This window comes from Melitaea cinxia, chromosome 2, assembly GCF_905220565.1.
Source record: "Melitaea cinxia chromosome 2, ilMelCinx1.1, whole genome shotgun sequence".
Lineage (NCBI taxonomy): Eukaryota > Metazoa > Arthropoda > Insecta > Lepidoptera > Nymphalidae > Melitaea > Melitaea cinxia.
Genome location: NC_059395.1, coordinates 10,180,219 through 10,195,807, shown reverse-complemented (window position 1 = coordinate 10,195,807; position 15,589 = coordinate 10,180,219).

Here is a 15,589-nt window from a genome sequence, read left to right as displayed (position 1 = left end):
CAAACTTCCAGTGAAACTCTATCAAAATCGGCTTAGACGTTCTGTAAACCTTCCGCTTGAAGGCCTCTCTCCATTGGTGAAACCGTATGAAACCGTTCAGTAGATTTTGAGGGAATCGATCACATACACTTTTGAGGACTTTATTTTATAATACACTAACTGTTGCCCGCGACTACGTCCCTGTGGTTATGAAGATATGCATTACTATCAAGATGTTTAACGTAAATTATTTTTTTTTTATTTCAGTCACTTGAAATGCTTATCACACTGAGTAACTTTTTAAAAGGCACAATTTAGTATAATTTAATAGTTATTTTTATAAAACCTCTGTATACACCACATTTTTAGTTTTATTTTCAGGCTGCAGTATAATTAACCTATCAGGCAAACTTATAGCTATTGTATATGTTTCATACAAACTATCAACCCCAATTAAACCCCCTTAGCGGTGGAATATCGCAAAATTCGTTCTTAGAGGATGTCTACTAATTATAATTTCGCTTCAACTGTAATATCTTACTCCTGGGCATAGGCCTCTTTGTCCATGTAGAAGAAGGATCAGAGCTTAATCCACCACGCTGCTCCAATGCGGGTTGGCAGGGCTAACTATAATTTACCTCCCTGCTAAATTTCATCTTTGTTCATTCTGGATGGATGTTCTCGTGATGAGTGAGTCAGTGACCTTTCTCTTTTATATATATATATATATATATATATATATATATATATATATATATATATATATATATATAAAATACGATGCATTATTTAAACACCTTCTCACCATCTATAGAGCATACATTTTAAATTTCAGGTCTCTTACTTCAAAAACAAAAGACTTTCATACAAACTTTCACCCCCCGTTTTATTCCCTTAGGGATCGAGTATCATAAAATCCGTTCTCAGCGGATGTCTACACCCTATAAGAAACCTACCAGCCAAATTTCAAGTTTATAACTTTTATAGTTTCGGAGATTTCGTGATGAGTGAGTCAATCTACCATCCCCCGTTTTAACTCCAAAAGGGAATTGATTTCTAAAAATACATTATTTTGACACCTCACCATCTATAGAGCATACTTTTTAAATTTCTAGTCTCTTACTTCAAAAACATAGGACTTCCATACAAACTTCCAACCCCCGTTTTACCCCCTTAGAGATCGAGTTTCGTAAAACCCGTTCTTAGCGGATGTCTACGTCCTATAAACAGCCTGCCTGCCAAATTTCAAGTTTGTAGGTGTTATAGTTTTGGAGATTTCGTGATCATATATCATTATATTATAGATATATATAGATAAATAAATCATCAATTTTTGCTTGTTAGGTACCTCTAGGTACTGACAAAAGTTATAAGTACATACACAACAACAGTTTTGTTATGGTTTCTTATAAGCCAAAATAAATATCAATGAAGTATTAAATTGTTTATACTATTTTTTACATTTATTTTATTTATCAACTCTTACGACAATTTTGTTTTTGACGTATCGTGTGCCGCATAACTCTTACAGAACCGAGATCTATTTCTTCCGGAGCTGTAAATCCTTTCCAATCTTTAGTCAATAAATACATTGCGAGCACAACCACGAATGTTAGCAGGGTGTAGGTAAGCAAATTATTATTTTCTCGTGTTATATTCCTCAAACTTTCTGTGTCTAAGATAACTTTTATATTCGACTTCGTACTACGTGATCTTAAAGACATCATCTGAAAAAAAAAACATCCATGTGTACGTTAAACCGAATAAAATGTTTTATCACTTTTTTACAGCACAACGTAGCAAGTAGGTAACCTTATTTCTAAGGAAGTTAACACCTAAAGAAAATTTGCTTCTTTCGAAGCTAAAACACATACAGTTTTGTTCACACATAATGAGAATACAGTGAATTTCCGTAGCTTTTTTTAACAATAGACTGTAAAACTAACAAGGGTTAAAGCAACTAAGCCCAAAACTATTGCAAATGCAAATAATGCATTATTTAAAGGCTTACTTAAAAAATTGGTTACTAACGTAATTTTAGGTTCTACTTAACACATTCTTTGCTAGTAAAAATATAACCCATTAATTGCTTGTCACACGCCCGATTGGACGTCACACGGCTGTCCTGAGTGATTTTCCAAAGCTAGTGATCGTCAGATGAAAGTCGGCTGCTAAAACGACCTGGCACATACAATTAAAATGTTAATTTGTTCCAGTCGCCCGTCACCGCCATCATAAAAACGTCTAGTCAATGATTGACAAAATTGTAATCTGAAATGACACATAATTTCAAAAATACGCTTTTCTACAGTAAATTTTGTCGTAGTTCTTAACCGACTTCAAAAAAAGGAGGAGGTTACTCAATTCTTATACATGAATGTATGAGAATCGAACAACATCTATTTTTCATCCCCCTAAATGTTAAGGATAGTCCCCTAATTTTTTTTTTAATTTTTAGATAAATTATTTATTTTTTATTTTATTATGATTTGGCGTTGAAAAATACATATAACCCTAAATTTTCATCCTTCTACCACCAACATCTATTTTTAAATAGCGTTTAGCGGCAAGACAACGTTTGCCGAGTCAGCTAGTTTATATATATATAATGTATGTTCGGGGATAACTTCGTCGCTTATGCACCAATTTTGATAATTCTTTTTTTGTTGGAAGGGGATATCCCAGGTGTGGTGCTATGATAAGGAAACCAGGATCTGATGATGGAATCCCAGAGAAATCGAGGGAAACCCTCGAAAATCGCAGTGAAGACTAGTTCGTTTGTTAATTTTTTTCGTCTACTTACGTTGTATTACTTGTCGATGTAATTAAAGTCAGTTTGTTTTCGTTTGCGAGCAAACACAATTAATATATTTAATATTTATACACAGTCAAAATATTATTTCTGAGCTATGTTAGTCGCATGTATAATTAAGTATATCCCACAAACGATTTCGCAATTGCCAGTGAATAAATTTAATATTTGTATTAAAAAGATTTTATGGCTAATTATTGCTTAATATTCGTTGCAGGGTTATATTAATAATAATGATGTTTGGATTTAGTGACGCTGTATTTTATGCAATGTGATACCAATTTTATAATAAAACACAGTTATTTTTAAAGACTAAATGCGAATCTTCTTGCTGAAACTTCTCTGCTGAATTTACACTCCGAATTGATAGTACCTTAATTTTTAACTATAGTTAAATATTTAAGGTCAATAATACAATTTTTATTTATAAAATGACCGATTCATGGGTGCTTTTGAAGCCTATTTGAATCAAGTAATTTGATTTTTACTTAATACACACATTATTTATACAAAACCGTATGTATACTTAAACGAATTTACTCACCTTAACAGTTTTTTTAAACATTAGTAGCTGTGGTAAAAGGAAATGCTTAAATAATGTTTTAACAATTTTAATATTTTTTCGTGTAAGGTCAAAAATGAAATCATTATTTATGAGGAATGTACTATTTTTCCATTGTTAAAAGTACTTATTATTATAAATAATTGATATCGACTGGTTAATGTCAGTGACTTAATGACTACTGATTGTCACTTAATTTTTTTCAATTTCATAAAAATAATTACCAAAAAGTTTCTAAGCCAGCCCTTTGTAACTTTATAATTACTTACCTTTTTCTTTCGTTGTTATATAATAAAAATATATATTTTCGAAGTTGATGAAAGGTGTAATGAAACGAAAAAAAAAAAGAAAATTATATAGAAAATTACAATTTAAGCTACAAGTAATTTCATACTTTCATAAATCTTAATTATAATTTTGCTGCTTTTGTCATGCATATTTTGTACTCTGTAGGAACATTTCCATTTAACGAATGGTGACAATGATCACATTAATAAAATAAAGAAAATTCTATGGAGAATTTGGAATTAATGGCCGTACAGCTGTCGATAAAAATATTAATTGCTCCTATATTAATTGCTTGCCTCATAAATATTTCAAGGAGATAAGTCATATTTGCGATACGCCATGTCTTTTTATCGACCTTAAAAATGGAATTATTGAACAACTATAATGTATAAATCTTTATACATACACATATCACATGGATTTATTTCATTATGTATTTGTAAAGTTTTATATACATATAGTATATAAGAACTGAAAATATCACAAATTAAACTTAGCAAGTAGCATGCAGATGAAAATCTATAAAGAATGAGTGTGCTTTAGACCACACGACTAAAGTAAAACTAAGAAACGTAACTCTCTCTCGTTCTATCTTTACTAACTTATATCTCCCTCTAAACTCTCGTCACGCCTTCACCAGCTTACTCTCCAAGACAAGCGTGCGTAAAGAAGTTTTACTTCAAAACTTAGAATGGAAAATCTCAACGCAGGTATTTATCAGGTTTCCCAAGGGAGTCATGTGGAGTGGTGGATAGGGGAACACTACTCGCCTGCGAGTTGGAGGGGTCTTCGGACCCCTGTGGACCAAAACCAGCAGGTGAAGGTGCGACCCGTGAGCGCAGGTGATGGAGCGGAGACGTAGGGGTCGGGTTTTCCTTCCCTCACGCGGATTTTGCTCACCCGCTCTTAGGGGCGCAAGCGCATGCCACCGCGTAGTGCTGGGCACCCTGCAGTTTCTGCAGGGCAGCTAGGTGTGGTCCGGTGGCCGAGGACGAGCTGGACCTCAGAGTCACCTGAACTCAGGTGGTGGGCAGCTCCTAGACATCGTCTCCCTCCTGCAGACGGCGGAAGCTGAAAGGCCATCACCCGGGGTGTCGTGTTAGTGTGCGAAAGCGATCCCCTGGCGTGCCCACTGCGGTGCCGGCGGAAAAAGATGTGGTTTTGATGGATGGTCTGGCATTGCACATTAGGCTGGGAGTTCCACACTCCCGTCGCCCTCGGGTGGCGGGGCTAGTGCATAAACTGCATTTCTCCATCTATAAAAAAAGGTATTTATCAGGTTTCTATCTGAAAATATTATACAATTTTATTATGGACTATGACTGATGAAAGGTCAAAGGAGAAAGGTAGGTATTGCTTATATATAAAGGTACAAGACGATCCAACCACAACTATCTAGTGTATCGTAGATTGACTATTGTCGTATGAAAAAGACCGATATAATTCTTATGATGCGCTTTCGTTCCGGGCATATACCGCTGAATAGGTTCACACACCTCATTAAAAAGTTGACTCGCCAAATTGCAATACTTGTAATACTATAGACGCCATAGAGGATGTTATATATTTTAGCGGATTGTGCTCGGAACAAAAGTTACAGACAACATTTTAAGAACTGTGCTTATAATAGTGGATATTTGATTATTGTATTGGCTAATCTATATTTAATACTTACTCTGTCGAGGCTCGGCGTATATTGCGATTGGTGGGGATTCACATTGACGACAGATGATTCGTACAGCCGGTCTCTTTCTTATTACATTTAATCTATTAAACACAAATGTATTTAATACCAAGCGACATAGTTAGAATTAGCTGTCAAAACTCTTACAATTTTAAAGATAAAAAAAATATAAAATGCTTTGATACTGCTTTGGCAAGAAACTGATTTAAAAGAACTGGAATCCAATATTGGTCTTCTATATATGTTTTTCATTATTTTTTTTATACTTTCTGTATTTCTATTCAGTATTGCATGAAATCCATTAGTTCCTCTGATGTTACACGTGCTCACGACCGGTGGTAAACACTTATATATTACTTACTAGTTTGTACCGACTTCTTCGTAGAATGATCTCCAAAATAACTATAAATGTTGCCGATTTATTTTTTTGAATGAAATTGTATTTTAGAAAATCCGATTACGATACAATATTACTGTCATTAAATTGCTTAGACTTTAAAATTGAATTTGCATCTTTTCCGGTCTACTGTATTCGATAATTGTCGGTTGTCGCTTCGCTAATAGATCCAAACAATTTGTTTGTGTAAATGCTTGAATATTTTAACAATTTGCATAAAGTAGATTATAAAACTCCTTTCTTAGAATGTTTTTCTAGTAAGATTTGAGTGTTTGATTAAGTTTGCTCATATCTAAAGTAAAAGTGCCCTTTTCGATTTTGCATTTGTTTGTGTGCTTTTAAGTTAATTAAGTCTGAACTCATCACATTTAAATCTAGCTTCTTCTATTCTTTAAAAATAGTAGTACTTGTATGAAATTTGGTAAATAATAATTTTTACTTTGTTTTCAAAAAATTATGTATCTTAGATTTGACATATTTTAATGTAAAAGAATGTTAGAAATTTACTATATCTATAAATATTGAACGACTTATTTATACTTACTACTAACCAGTAACGTTACATCAGTCAGATCGTGGGAATCAAATTGAAAACTTCAGTAAATAATATATTTAATCAGTGGTGCAAATAAATAAAGTTCAATGACATACACATCAAAACACAGTCACGTAATAATTTGGCGACAATACTGGTAAATTATTTATGTCGCGAAACTACATCATTGCATTGTGACAGGTTCGCGGGGACGAGGCTCCGAATACTCCGCGGTTGCTAGACCTTGAAGGTTCAATGTCGTTGTTGATACCGGTAATCGATATTTTTTCCTATTTGTTCATTACACTAACAATATGCTAAACTTAGTCTATTGCACGTGTAGGTAAACACCTCTTGATACAAAACGTGGTGAAAATGATTTTATTTATATTACTCATTTGTACAACTTTTATTAAAAATTAAGTTAAAGATTTACATACCCAACAGTATATGCTAATATTGTAAAGAGTTAAGCTTTGATTTTCTGGGTTTTGAACAGATTCAAAAACTATAAACTCAAAAAGTACTGTACCCATACATATAACACTGAGGTATTTGATAAAAATTGACTCGCTTAACATGAATAAAATAAAATAAAAGTGGTTTTGTAAACAAATAAATGTTTTAGTTAACAATATGGTGACAAATATGTTACATATATTTTGATATTAAAAAGTATATTAAAACTCGTTAAAATTCAACAGGAAAGGATATATAGACCTCCGATCCCACGAGAGTAAAACTTTAAAATTATGTTTTCTGACACAATAAGTATTTGTTATGTGGGGTTAATCATTTCTATGTCACATAATATGATTTTCTATAATAATGTAAATATTTTATATTGTGATATAATTTTATTGTTGCATAGATATTTTTCAAGTAACGCTAAAAATATTTTGTAAGCCAACTTGTATTACTTTAAGTTTCATTATAGTAGTATTTCTCAAAAAAATATGTCACAGAGAGACAAAAAAGCATATAGTTATAAGCATATAGTGTCGAAAAGTTGTATGAATATAAATTGTTTGATTATGTGATTCTTTAATTCCTTTTATATGCTATGACGCTATGAGTAACAATCTCTATAACATATCTATAAAAACAATCGGGACCGACAGCTTTAGATGCTTTCCGAGGTACGATGGGGATACCTATAAGATGGGAATGTAAATATGAAGTTATAAATAAATTTTCTAGGTTAATATATCAAAGGAATCATTAAATCATAACTGTCACATTAGACTCGTTAATTAAACGTACACAGCAAGTGACTGACTGACAGACAGACAAGAAGAGCCTAAAGGTGGTGATAGACGTACGAACTTAAAGAACGCGGTTTTTAAGATCGCGGCTCGACGTCGGTGACACACGTGAAGCTTACTCATTCTGTATTGCGATGTCGTAGGAATTGTATCGTATTACATTTTAAAAACCAAAAAAAGACGAAATTCGGAAATAATTCATTTTGAGTAACTTCACAATCAACAGTAATAAAAATTACAAATACCTACACTATATACGTTGCGCGTCCACGGACTGGCGAAACATAATTATATTTGTTCGCAAACAAAAAAAAAACCGACGTCAATTATTTTATTTATTTATTTTTATTTTATACTTTATTGTACACCACAAATATATTACAAACAAAGACGAAAAAACAGTCAAGTAAATACGCATTATTAGATATAACCCAAAAACTACTTATTAGTTCGCAATCAAATTTAAATGGGACCACACAACACACACTACCTTTTGATTAAAACAAAAATCATGGAAATCGGTCCACCCAGTCAAAAGTTCTAAGGTTCCGAATTAAATTGAGAACCTCTTCCTCTTTTGGAAGTCGGTTAAAATTGGCGGCTCGCGGCTCGCAGTGCTGCCACACGCAGGAGCGCAGGCAGGTTACGAGAAAGATTTCAAACTTGTCGGATCGCCAACGAACTTACTCGGCGGTTTTAAAGTACGCGTACTTAGGGTGACACACGAGCGAAAAAAGTCGACGAGCCGCAAGTTCGCGAACTTACTCTATCGGGGTGATAGAGTAAGTTCGCTTTAGCCGTTGGATCAAGAAGCATAAAATTGTCACGTTTGATTGATGTCGTGCATTACTTTACTGTACATCGGAAGTGAGAAAAAAATCGATAATTTATCCTCTCAGAGGATTAAATGGGATATGTAAGTTACGTCGGAAGCGTGCATATGGCCCTGTGTCATTGTGCTTCGATGGATTTTCCTAGCTTGGATAATGCAAAAATGCATTGCATGTATGCAGATAAATGAAATTTGTTCGGAAAAACTTACTTACTAATAATTATGTTACAATGATTATGTTACCGTTCATCTAATTCAAGAAGCAAGTACTAAAAAGTTTACTTGTAAATAACTTATAATAATCTTCTCTTAAGCTTAACTGCTTATAACGTACTTTCTTATTCGTCGACTAGCCATTGGCGCAGTTTGCAGTGCTTTCCACTCCACGTGTGGTTGTGGGTTTGACTCCTGCCTAAATCTGGGTATAATATTTGCATTCATATATTCATATATGTATTATTCCTATAGCCGACTGCGACTGCTATAGCTATATCAGTCGGCTGTTACCAATAGCACAAGCATTAAGTTGCTTACCATAAGAAGAGACGACCGTGAGTGTATGTTATAAGATATAAAAAAAAAACAATCATCAACATAACAACAACATCGACATTTAGCCGAGACACCGTCAGTGCTGCTGTGGTTGAGATTGATCATCAAAGCAATCCGGAGGCTGAAGATGTAAATGTTAACTAGCTTACTGTAATAAATGCAGATATAAGCTGGACCGCAAAGAAAAAGGGTCGGTTAAAAAAAATCTTTGAAATCTTCAAAATGGGCCATTTTTAGTAGACATGAGTAAAATCGCGGAGGCAACACAAAGAACTAAAATGCGTGAAAACAACACATCTGTAACCAATATACGCATTTACCAAAATACTGGAAAAACTACGCATTTTTATTTGTGTTACATTGATTGAAAACAAAAAAGCTTGATTTTTTTTTCATTTAAGCACATTAAAATATAGTAAAATTTCGTCTTTATGTAATAAAGCTAGGGCAAGTACTTTTCAAGAAGGTTGAAAGTCACCCTATAGCATCTTGCTGTGAGCTTATGTATATCTGTCCAAAGCCCGTTTAGGAGTCAAAGTAAATTTTATCTACCAGCAGATGTATTCTTGATAGTGATATACAAATAACTTCAGACATAAGTATTTAAAATTATAATTAATATTGGTGAACTGAGCACGGAAATCGAAAACAGTAGGCACTAATATAGAAGCGTAGCAACATAATACAAGCGCCATAAAGTAAAATACTTAATTAGATAAATAAATCTCATGTCATTTCTTTGTTAAGTTTATGAACGTTTTAATTTGCATGAGTGGTGTGAGAGCTGGCTGTAAACTGTAAAGATTTTATTGTTTTCTTTGCGATGTATATACCTTAGAAGCTTTATCATGTCGACGCGAGGAGAAAAACAATTAGGTATATGTACGATACCTTTAATGTGACGTTCCATGTCACAAAGTTTCAGGCGAAGTCTTTGCAGTAATAGGATAATCACCTTGCAAAAATATGAACAAATATAATATCATTATTATCATACTATTTTTATGTTGGTAATACTATTAAGTCGATTCGTTAACTAAAAAACATAAGAAGTTACTAGTAACAATCAATCTTCGTCATTTTTAACCGACTTCAAAAAAAGGAAGGTTACTCAATTCGACCGTATATATGTTTTTTTTTATGTATGTTCGAGGATAACTCTGTCGTTTATGAACCGATTTTGATAATTCTTTTTTTGTTGGAAAGGAGATATCCTTAGTTTGGTACCATGATAAGGAAACCAGGATCTAATGATGGGATCCTAGAGAAATCGAGGGAAACTCTCGAAAATCCGCATAACTTTTTACTGGGTGTACCGATTTTAATGATTTTTAATTTAATCGAAAGCCGATGTATATCATGTAGTCACATTTAAATTTCATCAAGATCTGATTACAACCTTTTGAGTAATCTTTGATAATGCGTATTTACTTGACTATTTTTTCGTCTACCTACGTTGTATTACTTGTCGATATAATTGAAGTCGGTTTTTCTTCGTTTGCCTGCAAACACAATTATATTTGAACAATTATCATAAAATCGTACGATTAAAATAATAAAAAATCGTAAATCAAAATTTATTTTTATTTATAAATTTATTTTCATATTATAATATTGTTATTCTTTTACCTCCTGGGGGGATTGGGGATTGGGTCGGCAACGCGCTTGCGATGCTTCTGGTGTTGCAGGCGTCTATTAAGCTACGGTAATCGCTTACCATCAGGTGAGCCATACGCTTGTTTGCCTACCTAGTGACATAAAAGAAAAAAAAACCTTATTTATTTATTTACCTTTTTTAAATATTATCTTAATATTAAGACATAAACTATCTTTTACCTTTTTTTTCTCAGTTGTTTTATTATTCAGTACACTAATAATTTAACAGAATGGCTCTACTGTCAAATTTTAAGGTGTTGGAGAGGCTGTACCTAGATTTCAGTTAATATTGCAGCATTAGGTCTTGCAATGTCATTGCAATAATAGTCTGATAAATACCCAATAAATTAGACATGTATTTGAAATGAAATAAAATAGACCTTAAGAGAGATAAATGGACGAGCGTATACATTACAACTTTTAAGACGAGGCATGTGTTTAATGAAAACATTTAAGTTCGCGCTATTTTTGGCGTGTACATGTCGAGGCCTGTGTCCAGCAGTGGACTGTGATAGGCTGAAATGATGACGATGATGAATGATGATGTGTTTAATGGTAATAAGGTATTATTCTAATTTAGCCTTTTTAGCCTATTATTATTTATACTATTTAGTATTTATTACTGATACTAACACAATTATACATATTACATGACAATAATATTAATACGATGGTTCCTCTGTTTAGTAAATCTTCCACTTAAGATGTTTATCTAACATATTCTTCTCTATTGCGATCTTTCAATGTCATCCCCAACATACTCCTTTTCATTGTCCTTTGACATGATCTCGATTTCAATTAGTGTTTTTGAGTCAGCGCCCAACTTTGGCAGCCTTATGGGGCAGGATACACGAGTTGAACACCCAATTTAACATATAAAATAGGTATTTGGATATTTAAAATATTGTTCCTCATTCATTAATACCGTATATTATAAACGATTTATCCAAAAATAATAATATACAAATATAATATATTTGAAAAATATAAAAAAATATATTGTTATGTAAAAAAATAATATGATAATAAAACAGAAAAAAGTTTTAGACCCTACATTTTAAACAGTACGAAATAATTTCTTTTCATGAAAAATTATTTTATTACTTTGTCAAAAAAGTATAATATACTATATTTTCATTTTATTAAAAGTAATTAAAAAGGCATTTGTGATAAAATATTCGATTTAAGTAGAATTCGTTTTTAAAACGTTTTAATTTTGTTTTGTGACTTTAAGTTCGCTTTTTGCTCACTTCAGCTAAAGTATGAAAATTTAAAAACTTTTTTAAAGTACGTTTTGAATGTTCCAAATTTCTAACTGGATTATACGGTCATAGTAAGGTCAAATTTGCCAAACCACCACATTACTTTTTTATTTAAACTAGAAGATGGCAAACAAGCGTATCTTTCGCTTGATGATCAGCGGACACCGTAGCATATGGACGACTGCAACAATATAAACATTGTTGTCGCGGAGCATCCTTACTCTTCCCAGGAGCGCTGGTCACTTTACTCATCACGGCAACACAATTCTTGACAGTAGTATTATTTAGTTGTGATTTTCTGTAAGGTCGAGGGACTTCCTCAATAGGGCTAAAAATTGTTTCGAGTAATATATTTCCTACTGTGCTCTACCTCAAAACATTAAGCTTAAAAATGGCTTGCATAATCTTCATGACTATTCGAAAGCCGAAATAATGCGTAGGGCGATAACCAACAGTTTTGTCATATGGGCGTAAGCAATAGACTTTCTGAGAAGTCTAGGTACTGATCTGTCGATGGAGGTACAAAACATATACAACATAAGTGTCTTCAGACGAAGCTTTGTTATATCTCGAAAAGTATCGTTTTGATGATATTCTGAAAGGTCACCCAGATGAAGAGAAAGTCGATAAATTTAGGTACTAAGTGGGACAACTGCTTCGCGCCGGAACACCTTTCTTTCCCCAAGTTTTTTCCATCTTGGAGTACTGCTCTTACCTCTAGGTTGGTAGCAATAAAACTAAAACCAGCTTTTTCTATTTGACTCTTTGCAATACCAACAGTTCATATTCTTAAGGACCATGTAGTCTAGATAGACGATCTATAAACTTTGTTTTCGGAGAGTCCTTACCTGAACCTCCTTAAAGTTTCTACCACTTACTAATTATGTTTAGCTTATTTACTCTTACTTTTCTCCCCTAATCAGTCAAAAATCAGTTACTCAATTATTATCAATCCTACAATCCCATTTCAACAATATGTAGGGGCTATGTATAAGTTCTTTTTAATAAGACAATATATAAATACTAAATGTAACGATATCATTGCTGATAAAAAAATCTTGTTCATGATTCACGTTATTTTTCTCGGGCTAAAAATAAGCCACAATCGTGGATGTGACAGAGCGAATGAAATTTTTCAACGAATTTGTCTGTTTAGTATATAATACAGTCAGGTTAGACGGAGCCATCCCATACAAGTCTATAAAGGATTATATGCTATTTGTAAATGACATCGTATTACTAACGCTTAAGTTATATTAAAAAAGTGTTTTTTTAATTTAATTTATTGTGAATAGCAGTGTCATATGCATAAAAGATTAAAGTTGACATAATAACTGCACTACTTAGTTTAATCTTCTGACAAAATTTATTATTGGTTTAGTTTCATACTTCATTTTGTTGGAAATTTTTAACGATAAATGATTAGAGGACGACTTTACAAATTGAACTGACTTTCAAGAAGTATTATGTCGCTTAAAACTGATCCTATGATCACAGATTACATCATGTTTTTACTCTTTTTAAATAAAATAAAGACCGATTCAGTTTTCATAAAATAAACCTTAAAGCGTTCTGAAATATTTGAAGTTGTTACACTAGGATGTTTCGTCGTTGTGGTGATGATTACTCAGAGTATTATGCTAATAATTAGTCAGATTGATATAGATAACAATAAGTATTTGTCCCATGAAAAAGATACCTTTAAAAAAACAGACGTTTAATTTTCCGTGTAATTGCTTAGTTTTCTTAACGTGTGTATATTATCAAATCTGATTCAGATAATTAAATTATACAAAATAAAAAATAAACATTAATCATGATAATTATACCTTAGCATATAGAACAGTATATACACCAGTTTAGAAAGAGTAAGAAAGTGAATTGGTTAAGTGTAAATGAGCCATAATGTGAATTTACATAATTTGATTATAATTACATAACAAAAATGACATATGATGAGCGATGACGGTTGCGGAGGCGGTCATTGAGAGTATGCGATGAATGGTGCCGGCGCATGCGTGTGCTGCCCGTCTTCTTAGATATAAGCACGCGCCCCGTACCCAGCCCTCATAACTTTGGCGCGCCCAAACGTTCCGCTAGAAGTTGGTGAACGAACGCAGAACATCGCTGATCACGTACTTTAACTATTTTCATTGTACTTTTTCAGTGACTTGTGATTAGTTGTCGTGTACGAAACTTTTATTTAAACCGATATAGGCTAACAATTAACATCGAAACTCGACGATTTTAACGAGGTAAGTTGACTTTTTTGTTTTTTATATAAATAATTTTTTTTTAAATAAGAAACAATGTTATAATTTTTAACTTTAAAATTGTATTTGCTTTTATTATTAAATAATAATATAATATAAAGTTTTAAAGTTCAAAATAAAATAAATTGTTAGTTTTATATATTATATATATGTTAATTAAAAATTATATTTACCTCATATTATTTCAATTAATATCATTTTTCTTGTTTTAATCAAAATTACATTAATTGACAAACATAATTAAAACTAAAATACGTCACGAGTTACTCACATCGCAATATTTCGAAATATTTTTTTTTATAATTTTTTTTTTTTGATATTAAGAAGGTTATTTACAAAAATTATTTATTTTTATGATATACACAGTATATACTTATTCCATATATTTATTTACGATTAAAGTAGCCTAAAGTAGTTGCGACAAGTTTATAGTTAATTTTTAGCTGTAAATCCGAGTCTATAATAGCAGTAAAAAAAAGACTTCCTGCTTGGTTCCGATGTTCCAATTTGAAGGATCTCTAATTACTAAGCCTGGGTAGAATATTCCATTAACTTTTCTCGTTACGTTCGTTAAAGTATTTTACGGTTACCTCGAATATAAGCTATATTTCTAACCATCTTTTTACGTACATGTTTAACTTGACGATTTAAATTGAGGATTACTTAAATTGTACAATTAATACTTCTTTAACACAATAATTTTAATTGAAAATATTAAGTTGGAGATTTTGTTATTCTATGGGTTTAAAAAAATTAAAGCCTGCAAAAAAATTGTGAAAATCCTAAGGTTTTCTTTTTCTATCCATGGTAAAGCATAACAACTCCATCCCCGTTTTATGTTTCGTTCGCTTAAGTTGAAACAATGGTAAGATTACGTCGAGGATTTTACTTTATGAGTTATTTCTCTGAAAAGATTTCACTTTTTTGTTTGTAGAGATTTTTCAAAATGCGGATACGAATATGGGTCTCATAATTATCTGGATTTAATTTAATATCCAAATAAAGAAATATTATAACAATCTTTAAACATATATCTATCATAGATTTGATTGAAAATTCCTTTCTGAGTATATAATATGTAGTATGTGTTACATTATTTAACCACAATCTTACAACACAAGAATAGCTTTTACTATAATGGAAGGTAAAATATTCGTAGCTTCTTAATGACGTTCAAAGTCATATCTCGCAGGTTAATCAAACCTGAGTACGTCAGCCAGTGAACTGTTTTAAAGCACGGAATAGATCTCGTATTCTATCGTTTTATTGCTTCAAGAATTTATGCCATAGTTTATTGGAACTATCGTTTCCATATCTATAAGTAACAGTTATTCGAGTGCTTTATATTATTTATTCTTTTGAATTAATCGTCCTTTGATATCTAAATATATAAAAATGAATGTTTGTCTCATGCCTTTTATAGAATTGTAAACTCTGCGTTTGATCATGTCATGATCTTCAGCAAAGCGTTGTGCATGAACCCACAAAGGTT